We start from the raw sequence: 18,656 nt of genomic DNA, 5'->3' as shown, positions 1-18,656 counted from the left end.
CTGCTTCTGGGGACGCCCGTTTTTTTTTTTTTTATTTTCCACGTGGTCTGACTCAGGTTAGCCCTCCAACTCTGTGACTGAGAAAAGGAGAGCAAGCAGCCCATTTCCTGCCTCATCCTGGAACTGGGCGGGCGACATTCTTTGGAAGTTGATCTTATGCAACTCTGAAAGAAACCTGCACTGTAATTCTGGCTACTGTATCATCTTTTACCAAGCTCAGCGGCCTAAAGCTGAGACCATGCAATCCCTTTCCCGGACTCATTTTTTTTTTTTAATTATTTTATTTTTTCCTATTTTAAGCCTAGCTGCCTAGGCCATAGGTACCATCTCCTCCTATATCCACACTAACCTGCCTAAGAAAAGCATCCTTTTAAAGAAAGGACTGTAACAATCCACATTTGATCTCCCAATTGAAGGATTCCACAAGGCTGAGTTCATCTTTGGCAGAAAACTGGGGTGGGGGTGGGGTCTCATCAGGATGGGAGCAATGGTGTGATTTGGCAGCCTTCTTTGGTAATGATATTTTTTTGCTAATAATAACTTTTTTGCTAATGCCATTCGATTTTGCCACCATTTGATGGCACCATATGGCACAAGCAAAATGCTGGCACCCATAAAACTAAAAGGTCCCACTGCGTCCGGACCACCACACCTCTTTTATATTAGACTAAGGAATATAAATTAGTTATCAGACCTCCAGTGTGGGGATCTTTTTAGTAATTTATTTAAAGATTTATTTATATTATATATGTGAGTGAAGAGGCCAGTTCAGCACCTTTAGAAAATTCCACCAGACCCCTCCCCTCCTGGAAGAGAAAGGTCATGGAACACTTAAGCACCCCTCCCTTCCGGAAGGGAGAGGCTGACTACATTCCTCAGACCTCAGGAGGGGGTGGCAACCAACCATCGGCCACCAGTAGGTGGGGGAGGCCTTGAATATACGGTCCGGGTCTGCCATTCTGCAGGGTGGACCTACCATTGGCCACCTACAGACAAGGGAAGTCCTTGACACCTCATTCCCTAAAGACTGATCAGTTTAAAAGTCACACTGTTCTGCCAACACCTTGTGCCTAAAGGCTGCTGCTCTGAAAACTGCATAAAAACTCACTGAACGGGCTGGGGGTGGGGTGTCTGTTCTCTCTCCTTCATGAGCAGGGCAACTCCAGCATGCTGGAACAATAAAATTCCTCTTGTTTTTGCTTCGATCTCCTGCTCTGTGTTGTTCACTGGGGGTCCTCCAGTAAGTTAAGTCTCACCAGAGTCTTACATGAGTACTCTGTCTTCATCCCCCAGTCTGAGGTCTTGTTTGGGGGTGGAAGGCAGCTGCCTGCAGAGAGAACTGTCGGGCACACATTCCAACATGCTAGACACGACTGATGCCATTATTCAGCATGGAGTTTTCATGACCTGTCCTAGAAGGTAGATGGCAGGTGTGGCATGCTATGTATGCACACAGTCTTGATCTCTAGAACTACATGAAATTCTGAGTAACTCCTCAATTCCCTAAGGAATTTTGGGGGTTTTTAAGTAAAGATAAAGTACTGAAACTGTAGGCACAAAAGGAGACAAACTGTTAAAGGAAAGAAGGACGGCTTGCCCAGAACCCAAGAGACAATGGAGAGATGCTTACTCGGGGTGCGACAACAAGGATTTAAAAAGTCATCTGTGGAATGCAGCTTACTCATTGTCCACAATGTGGAAACAAAGCTAAGTCCCTACACTTCTGGAGCTCACCCCTACTAACTCAAATCATGTTCTATTCAGACATACGGACTCCTACTACACATGAGCCCATGGCATTTTTTTTAAAAGATTTATTTATTTTATGTATATAAGTACACCATTGCTCTCTTCAGACACACCAGAAGAGGGTATCGGATCCCATTACAGATGGTTGTGAGCCACCATGTGGTTGCTGGGAATTGAACTCAGGGCCTCTGGAAGAACAGTCAGTGCTCTTAACTGCTGAACCATCTCTCCAACCCTCCCCCCTTTTTTTTTGGTAACTTTTAATGTTTTATTTTAATGTGGACACAGTTTTTACAAGGTACAATTGCTGGCTCCTAAGGAGAACCCAAAGGTCTACCTCATAAGTCAATGCTCATTTGAACAAAGACTGTCAACTCGGCCCAACTTCATTTTGTTCACAATAAAAGTAAAATTAAAAAAAAAAAATAATGATGATGGTGATCATTTTGGCAGCACATATACTAAAACTGGAACAATACAGGGAAGATTTGCAAGGCCTCTGCACATGGCAGGAAATTCGGGGAGCCGGCCATATTTTCCTGTGCTTGTGTACAGCTTGAACGCATGAGAGCTTTATTCACGTGACCGTTCTTAACCCTCAAAGTGTGAACTGTCCGAGGCCCTTTGTTGATCCTCATGCTTACATTTTTAAAAGTCCTTCAGATGTTTTCTGTATTGGACTCACCTCCTTTCAATGTCCCATGTAAGCTCCCACCTAGTGCCTCTCACTGAACAGCAGCTTCATCCATTCCTGATACACCAACAAGAGGACCCGAGAAGCTCTGGCTGTAAGGGGCCTTCATCCTTTCACCCCAGACCAGATACAGTTCTTTACATCCATCCTCCATTGCCTCCTGCCCCCTTCCTGCAGTGTGCTGCAGATCCTGTGTGTTGCCCCTGGTAACTCACTTTGGTGGGACTGGTCACTATGAATCCACATTCCTCCCAAGTTCCATCTTCATAGAACCACTGAGCCTTTCCACTCCCTCTACCTTCCTGCGTGATCTCTCAGGCTCACTCTGCAACCAGATCATCTGTCTTTGGCTCCCTTAACACTTCCTTTTTTCAAAAGTTTCTCTAGGTCTTAGAGTCCAGGAGCTCAGGGCAATGACTGCAGGATAGACTGTGGCTGAGTTAAAACATTCCTCCAAAGCATCCTATGTACCCTTTGATCCTGGGGACAGAACCCAACCATCCCTCTTCCACAGGATGTAGGCAATTAAAGAACACCTTGCCCCTTCTTTCTTATCTGTCTCTGGACTCTGAAATGGAGGGTTAATGATCTAAAAGCCTCAGGTGTCTGAGGTGCTCTGAGCAGGAAAGGTGACTTGACCGATAAGATCATGTGCGAGCTTCTGGTGAGGAGAACCACATTCCAACCCTGCTGGTGTTTCCAGACTTGCAGGGGAATTGGCTTGCAGACTGAATATTCCATTCCCAGAGTTCCCCCTTTTCCATCCTATAAAATCTCACTCCCTTCCCCCTCCACATGCGCATGGTCTTCCATACTTGGGGACTTTCAGGATAGCATTTGGAATGTAAATGAAGAAAATATCTAATAAAAAAATTTTTTAAAACAAATTTTTTAAAAAAGGAACAATTATGCGTCGTCTGGCGATGCCTGACTTTATTTAATTCCCACTTTGCCTCTGTCAATCTCTAACAAAAATATCTTGCTCACAAATACACATCTAAATCTGAAACATAAGCCCTAAATCTGTAGAATTACATACAACATGAAGTACCAGATGCATTTTAAAAAACCAAAAAACTCCTCTGAAACAAATCTCTCAAACAAGTTCTTGAATGTAAAACAAAAGGAGAACAATTCTTTAAATATTCAGGAAAGGTTTTTTGTTGTTGTTTTTAAAAGGAGGCTATATGGCACCATGGCATTTTCAAACTAAAACTTTACATTGTGATCCATATTTTAGTTGGGCAAGATCCTACTCATGTACAAAATCAATAGAAAGATGTTCTTGAGCACGGAAAAATCTCAGGACATTTTAAACCAGGATGTTAACCCATAGGTCTTGAGGGAGGGTTTTCCAAAACACAAGTACTTACTAAAGTCATTACAGATGCTAACCAGAAAGGAATGTGGTCCTGCAACTGTTACCAGTGAGTTATAGGTCCCTTCATTCCACTGGAAGAGCTATTCACCAACAGGGAAAGTGCAGCCCCTCATAGTGTTAGCTGACCATCCTCTCTGGACTCCAGCAGCTGGAGCTAGCAGCTCTCCGCCTCTGTCCATTGCTACCACTCTTAGACCAACCCAAATAAAAACCACGGATAGGCAGACAAAACCATCCAAACAGTCTAATCCAGTGATTCTCAACCTTCCTAATGCTTCGACCCTTTAATACAGTTCCTCAGATTGTGGTGACCCCCAGCCATAAAACTGTTTGTTTTTTGTTACTACTTCATAACTGTAATTGTGCTCCTGTTATGAATCATGTAAATATTTGTGTTTTCTGATCATCTTGGGCCTCTGTGAAAGGAGCAGTCGGCCTCTGTGAAAGGGGCAGTCACCTTCCCAAAGGGATCTCCACCCGCAGGTTGAGAACCACTACGTGAAGCCGGAGTGGCGTGCCATCTGGATAAACCAAAGGTGTCTTGTGCAAAAAGTTCCCTTGCCGATAACCGTAGGCTTTCTGTAGATCACACCAGTTTTCGAAAGCTACTGAGCTCACTTGTCCGGGTACCATGGGGAATGGGGTGGCATTGCTCCTGAACTCAAACTGACTCGAAGATGACAGGGCAGGGTCATCTAAAGAGACCACGGGGTATCTGGGGTTATCACCATGTCAAGGAGAAGGAAGGGAAAATAAAGGGAGAGAAGGAGGGAAGGAGGAGAAGGAGGGAAAGAAGGGAGGAAGGGAGGAAGAAAGGAATCTCTTTTATCGTGAAGGACTAGGTCCTTCAGCTTCAGGATGACTTCCACACCACCACCAAGAATGGAAAACAAAGGTTTCCCAGCACTTGCAAACCTCCTACTTTGAGGCCAGCCTGTCTCAAAACTATAGGAACAACAACAGGAAATAAATCTGTCAGGCCTAAGCATTCTTTTAAACAAAATGTTGAGGAAGGTAAACAACTCACAGGAACCCACGCTGTTACCCACAGCAGAGCGGGAAATGTTCGAGACAGGAACACGGGTCAGACGGACCCGTGTCTGGGTTGGTTAGGGATCGTAGTCGGAAAAGTTCGCTCACACTCAGGAGTTGCATCTGGAGGTCAACCCTCATTCAGGAAGGCTGGGTATTTTTTTTTTTGTCCTGCTCACGCTGTGGCTGGGATCTCACGTGTTGAGCACGTAGTTGACCACGGGTCCCTACCCCAGTGCTACTAGGAGACGATAGAACTTGATAGATGACAGAAGGAGGGGCATAGTGGAAGGAGGTTAAGTAATTGGGACTTGCTTTGGAGGGGAGATGGGGATCCCAGTCTCTCCCTGTTTCTCCGTGCATCCATCCATGCCATGGTGCATAAATAGGCTCCTTCAAGGATAGAAACACCCGAACCTGTGGAGATCTCTCCTTCTCTTGATTTGACCTTTTTCAAATATCCTGTCAGCTCCAGGAAGCTAACACAGCCCACTGTTTGTTAACTGGTAAGCTCATGTCTGTTCTCTGGTTATCGCAATTAATTTAGACCGTTTCAGGACATTTCTTTTCTCAGTAAATTTTTACCCCCCTTAGGAAGAACGAACCGCTGGCAGTGCGATCTAGAAACCCTCACTCAAGATCCATCACAGATGATTCAGAACCGCAGAAGCAGACGGCGAGCAGACTCTGGGGCGGAAAGTGTATAAATCGAATGAACGAAATCTACGGAGACTGAGACCCAGTGGGTCAGGCTGGCAATGTAGCTCAGCTCTTAGAGTGCTTGCCTAGTACTTGGGAGATCCTGAGCTCGGGCCCCATAATAATACTGGATGTGATGGTGGCACACTTGTAGTTCCAACACTCCACAGCGAGAATGGAGAGGATCTCAAGATTATCCTCAGATACATAGTGAGTTCAAGGGCAACCCAGGTTGCAAGGGAGGGAGGGAGGAGGGGGAGGGAGGGAAGGAGAGAGAGAAAGAGAGAGAGAGAGAGAGAGAGAGAGAGAGAGAGAGAGAGAGAGAGAGAGAGAGAGTCGCGATCGCCTAACTTGCCAGCAAGAAAGATGCGCCACAACAGGATCCTTCTGCAGACGTTTTTAAACGGGTTTTATTGAAGCGAAAAGACCCCGAGCCTGAAAACTGGTGCTGCTTAAATAGGCCTAAGAGGAATGTGTCACTCTATGATTGGTGCTCGCTCACTATATACCCTCATTTGCATGCTCAGGGCTTGAGCTGTTTGTTACTCATCATCTATGCTGTTTGAGCATGTGCACAACAGTTGTCAGTTAGTTGGCTGACGCCCTTCGGGCTCAGGTGCCATCTTATAATGGTGAATGTGGCTTCCCACAAGGGAAGGGAGGGAGGGAGGGAGGGAGAGCAGGGGAGAGGAGGGAGGGCAGGGGAGGGGAGGGGAGGCAGGCAAGCTAATAATTTCTTCCATCTTCCAAGCAGAAAAACAATGGATGGTATCTAAAATCAAACTGTACTATGTTTTTGTTTTTTGCTTTCCTATTAGCTCTCAATGTCTCCTCCCCTCTGTCCCCTCCCTTCTTCTCTATAGACAACTCTTAAACTTTTCATTTAATGGGATTATGTATTTTACAGTGAGAAATTGAAATTTTTGAAAATTGACTTTGGGTGCTTCATTTTCATTAAAAAAATATGTCAGATGAAAATAAAAATGGCATACTTTTCATTTAAAATGATATCTAGGTTGAGTGCTGTAGGCTGACTTGGGTAGCTCACAAGTTCAAGGCTAGCCTTGGCTACATAATGAGACCCTGTCTAGAAAATAAAAAGCAACATCTTTATTTAACCCTACTGTAATGAAATCATTTGTGTGTGTTCATGTGAGTGTTCTTGTGTGTGTACTCGTGTGTGTGTGTGTGTGTGTGTGTGTGTGTGTGTGTGTGTGCACCATATATGGATTTAATAGTCCCCTAAGGGTAATAATGGGTGGAATTTTTTTTTCATCTCTGAACTTTGTTGTATCTTTTCATTTATTTTGTTTTTGAGACTGGCTCTCAGGTAGTCCAGAATGACCTAGATCTTTGTAGCAATCAAAGGTGGCATTGAACTTTTGATCTTCTACCTCTGCCTCCTGCAGGTTGGAACCACACAGCTTCACTTTCTTGACAGCTTTTACATAATTTGCATCCCAAACAAGCCTTGAGAAACAAGCCAGTAAGCAGAGCTCCTCCATGGCCTCTGTTGCAGTTCCTGCCTCCCAGTGATCCTTTCCTCTAAATTGCTTTTGGCCAAGGTCTTTATCATAACAACAGAGACCTAGTTAAGACTAAGGAACAATCTCCTAAAGTCACAGAGAGTTTTTCTTACTCATCACAGTTTTAGTTTTTAAAAGTTGTTCATTGCTGGGCATTGTAGTACCGGGAACTTAACTAAGGAGCCAGAGGCATGAGTTCAAAGCCAGCCTGGTCTATAAAATGAGTTCAGGACAGCCAGGGCTACACAGAGAAACCCTGTCTTGAAACAAAAATCTTTCTTGAAATATCAAGAAACAAAAACAAAACAAAAGTTATTTTATCTATCTATCTGTCTATTTATTTTATATGTATGTATGTATGTATGTATGTATGTATGTATGTATGTATGTTTTGGCTACAACTCCAGCAGGACAAGAACTGAAGCAGAGGCCACGAAGGACCACTGCTAACTGGCTCGTTCCTCATGGCTTGCTCAGCCTGCTTTCTTCTATAGCTCAGGACTACCTGGGGGTGGGTGGGGGTGGGCAGGGTGTGGGGAGAAGCACCAGTCACAGAGAGCTGGGCTCCCCCATATCAATCAAGAAGATGAGCATCTGCCTTGTCCACAATCCAATCCGATGAAGACGTTTTCTCAATTGGGCTTCCCTCTTCCCCAACAACTCCAGCTTGTATCAAGTAAACCTGGAACAAGCCAGCGTGCTCATTAACCCATTCCTTTCTCCTCTAAGCTCCGACGACTACCTCCCTAGTCTCTTTCTGTGAGTTTGACTATTCTAGAGGACTCATCAGTGATTTCACACCTTACGTGTCATTTTGTGACTGGCTCATTCCACCCGATCCTCAGGGTGCACCATACTAAAACACTGAGCAGAACTTACTCCTCTTAAGGTCTGAATAATATTTTATGTGCACGCCACATCCTTTCATCTCTTGACTTGCTTCTGCCTTAGGAAATGCCTTGAATACAGGTCTACAACATATCTGTCAGAGTCCCTGCTTTTCTATTCTTGTGGACACTCAAGTGGAATTGATGGAGCATATAGTAATTCTATTTTTAGGGCTTTTTTTTCATTTTTTAAAATTTTATGTGTATGGGTATTTGGCCTGCATGTATGTATATGTACCAGATGCATGCAGTGCCTCAGAGGCCAGAGAGGGTGTTTAATTCCCTGGAACTAAAGTTACAGGCAGGTACTGGAATCCAACCAGGATCCTCTGGAGGAACATCCAGTGCTCTTAACTGCTGGGCCATCTCTCCAGCCCCTGTTCTTTGTGGTTTTGTTCGTTCGTTCATTTCTGATCATACTATTTCCATAATGTCTACCACTTTACATTTTCGTGGGCAGTGGGCACGGGTTGTAATTTCTCCACATCATCCCCAGCATTTTCTGCTTTTAGTACTAGTATGATGTGCCATTTCCTTGTGGGTTTGATCTTTATTGTGCTCACAATTACAACGTTGACATTTTTTCCTTGTGCTTATTGGTCTTTTGTATGTCTTCTTTAGAGAAAATATATACCAGTTCACTACCCACTTTCTTTGGATTTATTGATTTTAATTTATGTGTATGGTTGTTTGCCTGCATGAATGTATGTGCACCACCTGCATGCCTGGTACCCACAGAGGTCATAAAAGAGGTCAGCATCCCTGGAAGTGCAGTTACAGATGCTCATGAACCACCATGTAGATGCTGGGAACTAACCCTGGGCCCCCAGAAAGAACAGCTCCCTGACCCCACACCATCTCTCCAGTCTCTTGTGGTCCATTTTCTTTTCTTTCTTTTTTTTTTTGGGGGGGGGGCTTCGAGACAGGGTTTCTCTGTATAGCCCTGGCTGTCCTGGAACTTACTTTGTAGACCAGGCTGGCCTCGAACTCAGAAATCCACCTGCCTCTGCCTCCTGAGTGCTGGGATTAAAGGCGTGCGGCACCACGCCTGGCTAAGCAGGTTGTTTATTCTGTTTTGGCCCCCTTTTCAGGTGTAAACATCTCTACACAATCTGGATATTAACCCTTTATCAGACTATGTTATATAAACATTTCCTCCTATTCCATATGTCTTCCCACCCTGTTAATTATGTCCTTGCACACAGGAATTCATCTGACTGTTGTGCAATTTATCTACCTTTCCTTTAGTTTCAGTCAAGCAACCTGTGCTTTGGGTGTCATATCTAGGAAGTCCTTGCTAAACTCCATATGTTTCCTTCTATAAGTTTTACGGTTTGGGCATCACATTTATAATTTCGGTACATTTAAAATTCATTTTTCTTGTTTTCCTCATCCAGATTATTTTTAGTTTTTCAACTTTAAAGATATAATTTTTAAATGCAATATATCATTTTAAAAATACAAAATAATATTTCAAGTTAAAATATAATTACATTGTTTCCTTACTCCTTCCCTGCCTCCCACTCTTCCCATGTCCCCACACTCCCTCTCAAACTCATGGCCTCCTTTTCTTTAATTATTGCTACATGCATACATGCACAACCATATCAATAAAAAATCCAGCTTCATTCTTTTGCAAGAGATACATCAAGTTTTTCCAAGAAAAATTAGATTTATTTATTTATTTGCTTTTATAATACTAGGAATGGAACTGAGGACCTTACATATGCTGGGTATGATGGTAAATACTGATTTTCAACTTGATTTATTTAGAATCTAGTAAAAGAAGCCTAGTAAATAAAGCTCTAGGAATATTTATGAGATTCATAAAGGTCTTGATATATATATATATATACATATATATATATACCTTGATAGCTATGTGTGTGTATATATATATCTATACACACACATAGCTATCAAGGATCTATATAGATAGATAGATCCTTGGTATATATATATATATATATATATATATATATATATATAAATCAAAAGGAGTAAAGGTGGATCTGAAGCTGGCTTCTCACCACCTAATAACCAGCAATCAGTAGGCTAGCTGAGTTAGTCTGAGTTAGCTCAATAGAAATTGTGGCTTCCAGTAATCTTGTCTGTGGAACTGCCCAATTTCTCCCATATATATATATTCATATATATATATATGAATATGTATATATAGCATATATACTGTATATATACTATATATATATACACACACATATATACATACACACACATAAATAAAATTTATGCACATACTGAAGTGAGAAAACCAATCTGAAGTGGGAACAGCACCATGCCATGAGCTGTGGTCCAGGGCAAGTTGCAAAGAGAAGGAAACTGACCACCAGCAATCTTCTCTCACTAGTCCCTGTCTGTGGATACAGTGTGACCAGCTGCCCAGGCTCCTGTCACTGTGACTTTCCCACCATGATGAACCAACCATAAGCCCAAACAAGTCCTTTCCTCTTAAGTTGTGCTTGTGGGTATTTTATAGCAGCAACACAGTGAAGTAGCCAATATCCTGCTGAGTGACATCCCAGCTACTTGTATTCATTTGGGGCTTTTGCAAACAAGGTCTCACTCAACAGTCCAGGCGGATCTCTAGCCCTCTGTCCTCCCGTCTGTGCCCTGTTGGTGGAATCACTGCTGTGCCCTATCATACTAGTGTTATTCTTAACAGAAGCCAACCATATAAACAAAACCCAGCACAATGACCAGGCATAGTGACCTAGAATCCCACCAACTTGGGAAGCTTAAGTAGGAGGATCTCAAGTTCAAAGCAAGCCTGATCTACATACAGTGTGAGCAAAGATGGTGTCCTTCAGGACACAGACCCACAGCATTTAAGACGGGGCGGGTGGGCACACTGTCTAGCGAAGCGCCAAAGCCACTCACTCACGTTTCCCCACCGGGAGTTATGCTTGGACCGGACACAGCAGTTCCACAATACAAGAAGAGCTGCGTTGAGCTGCTGAACTTGTTTATAAGGGAGAGGAAGAGGGGAGGGAGGGGAAATGAGTCAATTGTGGGGAGCAGGAACTTCCTGAGGGGAGAAAGTGGGCAGTTCCACAGACGAGCTCACCCACCGGAAGCCACGATTTCTATTGAGCTAACTCTGACTAGTTCAGCTAGCCTATTGGTTGTCTCCGATAAGGGGTGGGGGTGGCAAGAAGCCAGCTCCAGACCCACCCTTACGCTTTTTGCTTCACAGAAATAAGCAAAGCCTGATTCTCTCTCTGTGCCCACCTCAGCCTCTGTGCCCCAAAGCCCAGGCGATCAACCGCTTGTATTTGTTCTAGTATTTTATCTGGGATTATACATTTTTATTGCTGAGTGTGTGTGTGTGTGTGTGTGACTGGTGATGGAACCAGGCCTTGTACATGATAGTCACTGATCTGCCACTGAACTGCAACCCCAGCCACGCTATTCTATGTCGACTTCTCTTTTCTCCCCCGACTTGGCAGGTTTTCAGTGACACAGAGCAAAGGTTGAACACTCTAGCCTTCCCAATCTTCCTCCCCTGTGTCTGTAGGTCATGGCTGAGGTTAAGCATGCTTTTGTATCTGTCTCTAATCACTGAATATTTAGTGGAGTACATCATTGCAGGTGCTTGGAGAGTCGTTAGTACCGTTAAGTTTATAACAATTAGTTAAAACATGATAATGAGCCTGGTTATGTTTCTTTCTTGTACAATATTATGTTTTTTCCTGGTTCCCATCAGTTTCTCAGGTCTCGCTGTGCCCATCTCCCCTTCAATAGGACTGCATGACTTCTCACTGTTTCCCCACACGAGAGATCTACTCAGTTCTTCCTTTCTCCTTTTCTTACTCCTTTAAAAATCCCTGTAGATCACCGGACATCATGGAACAGAGACAGGCAGATCTCTTGAACTCAAGGCCAGTCTGGTCTAGGCAGCCTGTACTAGGGGAGCAAATCCCAGAGTAGGGACACATAGCTTCAATCCCAGCCCTTGGGAGGCAGCCTTGGTTGGATCTTATGAAGCCAACCCTGGTTAACACAGCAAGTTCTAGGACATCTAAAGCTACATGGTGAGACCCAGTCTCGACAACAACAATAAAAACACAACCACCAGCCCCCCAAAACCCCAAGCCAACAAGCATCCATGAAGGCTGACACTTCCTTTGTAGTGGGAATGTTTCCATTCTTTGACCTGGACGCTCAGGGATTTCTTCCAATTTAGATGCTGATTTCCTTTTCCTTCACCATTTGAAAATGTCTATCTGTCTGTCTGTCTGTCTGTCTGTCTGTCTGTCTGTCTTTAAAAACAGTGTTTCTTTGTGTAGCCTGGCTGACCTAGAACTCACTCTATAGACCAGGATGGTCTGGCACTAAGAGATTCACCTGCCTCTGTCTCCAGAGTGTTGGGATTAAAGGTGTACACCATCACTGTTACTAGACTTAATATATATATATATATATATATATATATATATATAGCTTTGTTCCTCTCTTATCAATAGCATCCCTGGGCATAAAAAATAGTAGAGTGGGCACTGATCTGTGATCTAGCTGGGTTTTATTGTTTTCCTATGTTTTGTAATTATTATTATATTTTTTTGCATTTCTGTGAACATCCTAGACTTAACCTTGGAAATCTTTCTCATTCCTAGTTATTCTTTTCATATTGTCTTTTTCTTGTTCCATAATACTTGTGTCATATTTTAATGAATGATATTTAACTATATTTCCAACTTCTTCTGTTATAATGGACCATTCTGACTTTCTTTTCTGCAACTATTTGTAATTTATATGTTGCTTGGAAAAAGATCTCTAGATTTATTTCCTATGAAGAAAACTTTGAGTGAGTTTCAAATCTCTCACAGAGCTGTGATTCTATGATCCGTATTCATGCCGGGCAATGGTGGTGCACACCTTTAATCCCAGCACTTGGGAGGCAGAGGCAGGTGGATTTCTGATTTCGAGGTCAGCCTGGTCTACAGAGTGAGTTCCAGGACAGCCAGGGATACACAGAGAAACCCTGTCTCGAGAAACAACAACAACAACAACAAAATCTGTATTCATTTGCCTCAATTTCAACTCTTGGTATTTTTCTCTTCTTATACTTTTTTTTCCTCCCAATCTAGTGGATAAATACTTAGCTCTTTGTATCCCTATCATTTTTGTGAAGTGGGGATTTGAGTTTTTTATATTATATGAAAAATATTACTAAGCTAAGAATAATCATTAAGACTAACCAGCTCAGGCCCAGTAGAGGGCATTCTCCAGTCACTTCCCACTTTAAATCTATTTATAGACGTGTGTGCTGAAACATGGACGGAAATCAGGTTACTGAGCAGTTGGCAGCCATGGGTGGAGAGGAAGACATACTTGTCAGAATAAACGAATGAACGGGACGCAGGTTCCGCACCGATCTGTGTGTGACCCTAGTCTCTCCAGTGTACAAAGATGGCCACGTGAGACCCAGGATCAACTGAGCGACGGACACTTAAAATTGAGCGGAGGGAGGCAGCATCCCACTCCCACACGGTTAGCGTTCAAGCTGTTTGCTCACCACCCGACAGTAACACAGGGAACCTATTTTATTAGAAACTGTCCGAATACTTCCCTCAAAGTGTCTTCAAGCTCTAAGAAAAGGCCACTGAAATGTTCACAGTCTCTGAAGCCGCACTGACTCGGAGACTTCTAGTTCTTTGGAAAGTTAGTTGCGTCAAATGATGGTTTGCTGGGCCACACAGGTGAAAGGCTGTCCTGCTACAGCAAACACGGGAAAGGGTGTTTCCCTGAAGCAGACACAGCTGAAAGGATGTTTGGATATAGCAAACATTTGGAAAGACCTGTGATGACGGAGTATATATATATATGACCCCTCAGACAGTGGGAGATGAGCATTGAGCTTTGGTTTGCTCTGCCTCTCTATTCTTTGATCAAGACACGCATGTGTTGGTTCACCTTACACGGCACTGTTGAGCCCAGCTTGTGATGACTCTGACATTGAGAGGAACTCACCCAAGAGCTGCTTGTGAGGTTCCTGCAGCAGCTTGCCACTTTTGTGGCCTCACCTCAGGCCAGTTGGAGAGCCTGGTGGCTGCTTTAGGATTGAGCTACAGATGCGTGGTGTCTGCTTGCCGAAAGGACTGGACTGTAAACTGCTAAGTCGCATTTGGGGGTTTGCTACAGGACCGAACTGCTACCCCGGAAGATCAAACTCACCCCCAAAGAGCTATTGCTTAACAGATCCACTTCCCCCATATCCTGATAACTTTTCTCCTCCACTACGTCTGCTGGGTGGTGGGCTAGAGGAGAGGTTGAATTAAAAGTAGATTGCAAAAAAATTAATGCCTACACCTTGCCTTGTATTTTTATTATTCATAGTATCCCTGTGATCTTAATTGAGGTTTCTTTCGGGTGTTGGGGGTAAGTATATAGGTTTTTTTTTTTAAACAAAAATATTCTAACCACTCTCTTAATATCTGGATTTTTCTCATAAAATTAAAGAAAATAGAGGTTTCAGATCATAATCCAATTTTCCCTAACATGATTAGAAAAAAAAAATCAAACTTGTCAAAAATGTGAAAGAAATGTAGACACCCATATACTGACCACCTGAATCCTATAATCAGAATTTCGCCTTTATCAGTCAGAGCCGACGTTTCCCTAAGCTTATGAGTGACATGAAATAGAGTTAATGTGCCACCATAATCACACAGAGTTCTCTGTGCTTCGAGAGAATGCTGTTCTGTGGCCAATTCTACGGATGCTTCAAACAAGTCGGCACAAGCCAGCCATTAGCTGGGTGGGGGAGCTTCCAGAGAGTCCTTCCCAGCTTAAAGAAACAAAATTTCAGTCATCTGGCTTGCTGCCTAAGTACACCTACAGCTTCTCACTCTTAGAAGCAGGTGATACTCACAGGCATAGACTAGATTCTTCTTGGGTGTGCAGGAGAGCAACCACCACTGCTCTCTCCCGGACAGAGGCTCTAGACTGAGGGGGAGAGGAGGTGGTAACTTGTACAAGGCCCTCAACATCTATTTTCCTACCCTGGGCTCACAGGCCAGTCAGCCTGGATAACACACACACTCTCCACATTTGCCCGACCTCCTCTGCTTTCCAGAGGCATCAAAATGGTGTAGAGGCTAACACAACATTTATTTAAAACATTTATTTTTATGTGTATGCGTGTGCTTGACTGCACTGTGTGCATATAGGAGCAAACAGAAGTCAGAAGAGGGTGACAGAGCCCCTAGAACTGGAGTTACAGGCTGTTGTGAGCTACCACGTGGGTGCTGGGAATCGCACTTCGGTCCCCTGCAAGACAAAAAAAGGACTCTCGTGACTACTGAGGCTTAACTCTAGTCCCAGTTGTTTGGAAGCCAAGGAAAACAGTGGCGGTCACCTCTGCAAAGCCAGTTCCAGCTCCGGTGTGTGAAATTGAGGCCTCGCTGTGTAAAGTCTGGGTTTTCAGACATGAATTCAAACCTACACTGTAGCTGCCTTAGCTGTGTGAAGTTGGGGCAATTAGGGCATAACTGTTTCTTCCCTAGTAAAATAGGAAACGTTTTATAGGTGGAAATAATCCCCATCAAATTCCCTTTTTTTTTTTTTTTTTTTTTTTTTTCGAGACAGGGTTTCTCTGTATAGTCCTGGCTGTCCTGGAACTCACTCTGTAGACCAGGCTGGCCTTGAACTTAGAAATCCACCTGCCTCTGCCTCCCAAGTGCTGGGATTAAAGGCGTGCACCACCATGCCCAGCTCCCCATCAAATTCTTAATGTGCTACTCAGTGAGGTACACGGTAAGTGTTTAAATAGACAAAACACATGCTCACTATTTATTCACTAGGTAATAGCTAGTTTTAAATTCATGTATGTACTGTACCCTGTGCCCAATCCCTCTCCTCCCAGTGCTTGCCTCTTCTGCCTCCTATTGGTCACCTTTGTCACCCTGAAGAAGTTCCTTCTGTCTATGTAGAGAGATCTGTGACATTGGAATGCCTAAGTTCCTTATTTGGGCCACCAAGGTGGCTCAGAGGGTAGAGATGCTTGTGTGCACCCTGGAGACCGGAGACTCCCTCCCAGATCTGAACAGGTGGCAGGAGAGAACTGACTCCTGAGCATTGTCACCAGACCACACGACGTGTGTTGTGAATGTGTGTGCACCTACATACACAGATAGTAAAATACATCATTACTTTTATTATTGATTTTGATCGTATGCTTTCCCCCAACTCCTCCCAGATCTTCCCCCATCTCCTTACCCACTCAACCTCAAGTTCTTTCTCTTTCTTAAATTCTTTAAAAGTTAATTGTTTCATTGACAATACACCGTTTTATGAGAAAAACTGCTCTTGATATAATGTCTGTATATGGTTGGATATGGTTAATTTAGGGTTCCTGTGGTTACTTTGATCTTACAATAGATAGCGGTGTTATAGTTTAGATCTGAGCATATACATCCCAAAAGGTTTGACCCCCCTGCCTCTGTTGAAATATAGCTGAAGGAATTGAGAGCGTGATTTTGAAGGGGGTTTGGAACTCAGACCCCCATCCTCAGTCTTTGCTTCCCCTGTGATGAAAATATCCATAGTGGCTCCTTCATCATACTCCCTGACAGGTGTGGCCACAAGCCCCAAACCAAGAAGCCATGGACCCAAACTTCTGAGAAAAACCTTCCCTGCTTATAAATCGTCTTTAGAACTTTGGTGAAAGAATGCCGTTATGGCTGAACTATGCAATGTGCTTCTCGAATAATGGCAATCTCCTTCCGTATCTGAGGACGGCAGGTTTTTCTGTTCCGTTAGCCTTATGACCTGTCTGCAGGCTAATGGTATCAGTTTATGCCTGCACATTAAAAAAAAAAAAATCAAGTATTAAATAAAGGTTCAGATGCCCTCAAGTGTTCCAAATCCCATTAGGTAGACAGAGTATTCCAACACACGAACTTTTAAAAGTTCCTTGTTTAAACTTTTGCTTTTGCTTTACAGATAGCGCATAGTACACACGGCAAAACTGAAAGCTACAGGCTGCTCTGAGAGTTTCCATTTCCCAACCGCTAGTCTCTCAGCTGCCTAAGCAACCACTTCCTGAAATGCAAATACACACGCGAGCGCTCACACTCGCTACCCTATACCATACATACTGATTATTGAGTACTCGGGAAATCTCTACCCCTTCAGCTCGCCCCAGGGACTAACTTTCACAAGGGAGAGACCAGCGCTGGCCACTTCTAGTCTCTGTAAGGTGCCCCCTTTCTGTTTTTCTTCTGGCAAACTGATTCTGATAGGCTTCCCTGAGCCTGCTCGCCCAGTCCTTAGCGGAGTCGATGTGGACAGGAAGCAGGTGTCCGGCGCCATCCCAGGGCAGGCCTGCGTGGGAGCCGATGGTCCCCGCAGAGCAACCCGAGTGACTCCGGCGAGACCCGCCTCCCCCTGCACCTTAGAAACCGCACCACCCGTCAGCTGGCTTCAAAACAAAGAGTCCTTTCAGTGGCTTCAGATGCTGGCTCGTCGCCATGGCAACCATCCTCCGCCTCTTCCCCTCCCCTCCCGGCTCCCCGCAGCTGCGTGGGTGGAGGCGCCGCTTTGTCCCCAGGGGTCGGCTTTATTTCCCGCCTTTGCGGTGGACTAGAAAGGAGTCAACCCCGGGAATTCACTGTGGAAGCCGCAAGTTTCTTTTTTAGCCAGGATGGTTGGGTCCGGAGAGCCTGTCCGCCGCAGGCTCAGCAGCGCCACCTTCCGTGGCCAAGAGCGCACTGCCCAGTCCGCCGCTGCGCAAAAGCTCCGTGGGACTCCCCATTGTCGCTATTCTAGTGGCGTTCACATTTGAAGTTAGAGCTTTCTTGGCTGAAAAGACAGAATGCTTATGTAAACAATCAGGATGACTTGTTTCGTCTTTCAGATGGTTCTTATTTTCAATGATTATGCACTTTCAAAGAACTTGTATTTTTGATGAATTTCTCAGTATTTACTTTGTCTATTCTATGAAGGAACTTTAAAAAAAAAATAAATTAAAAAAAAAAACCTATAGCACCAGAAAACAATCTTTGGCTGCCATGTGAATTTGGGAGTTGGGAGGTTCTTATAGGTCCACGCGCCTGTAAGCTGTCTGAGGAATCCTAGAATGAGGACAGATGGGGCTTACAAGATCTGTCTGGGGAACTGGGCGTGGGGGGGGGGAGTGCAGCCTAAGAGAATAGATCAAGAGAGAGAAAGCAGAGCAGTGTGCAGAGAAAAATAGGTTGGTGTCCGTGTGCCGAGGAGCAGAAGATGAGTTATACGAAGTCACATTTCCGCGTCTGGTCTGTGGGAGGGAGTGGTCACGGTCTTTCTAACACTGTATTTAATAAAGGCAGATGCTGAAGGGGATTCTGGGGGCAGCTGCGTCACATTTCACTGAGTCAACTCTTAACAAAACTTGAAAACTCATTTAAAAAGGCCACCCGTAGCACTCAGGCAATGCTAAGTAAGCCACGCATAGAAAAGGAAAGCTAGCAGGTGACTTGACAGAGGAAGTTTTTCTGGTCTTCACTTCTAGCTACAAAAAACCCACATTTGATGAACAGGAAGCAGCTGGGTCTGGCACACAGTAGACAAATGTTTGCAAAGCAGAGGTTTGGTTTGCTTTTCCTTCTGAGAGTAATCTTTATCTAAATAACTACTTAGAAAATAAGTATGTTATTTGAAAACTTTTTTTTTTTTTTGACCAATCT

General features: G+C 44.0%; 1 non-coding gene across 1 annotated transcript; it reads left to right on the top strand.

The window, feature by feature from the left end:
- The first annotated feature begins 2,186 nt into the window (after positions 1-2,186).
- Positions 2,187-2,288, top strand: LOC115062664. The gene has a single exon (XR_003842599.1). It is a non-coding gene; the product is annotated as a U6 spliceosomal RNA (small nuclear RNA).
- Positions 2,289-18,656: the final 16,368 nt, after the last annotated feature.

The sequence above is a fragment of the Mus pahari genome, chromosome 19, assembly GCF_900095145.1.
Source record: "Mus pahari chromosome 19, PAHARI_EIJ_v1.1, whole genome shotgun sequence".
In the NCBI taxonomy this organism is placed as follows: Eukaryota; Metazoa; Chordata; class Mammalia; order Rodentia; family Muridae; genus Mus; species Mus pahari.
This window is presented reverse-complemented; position numbering and strand designations above follow the sequence as displayed.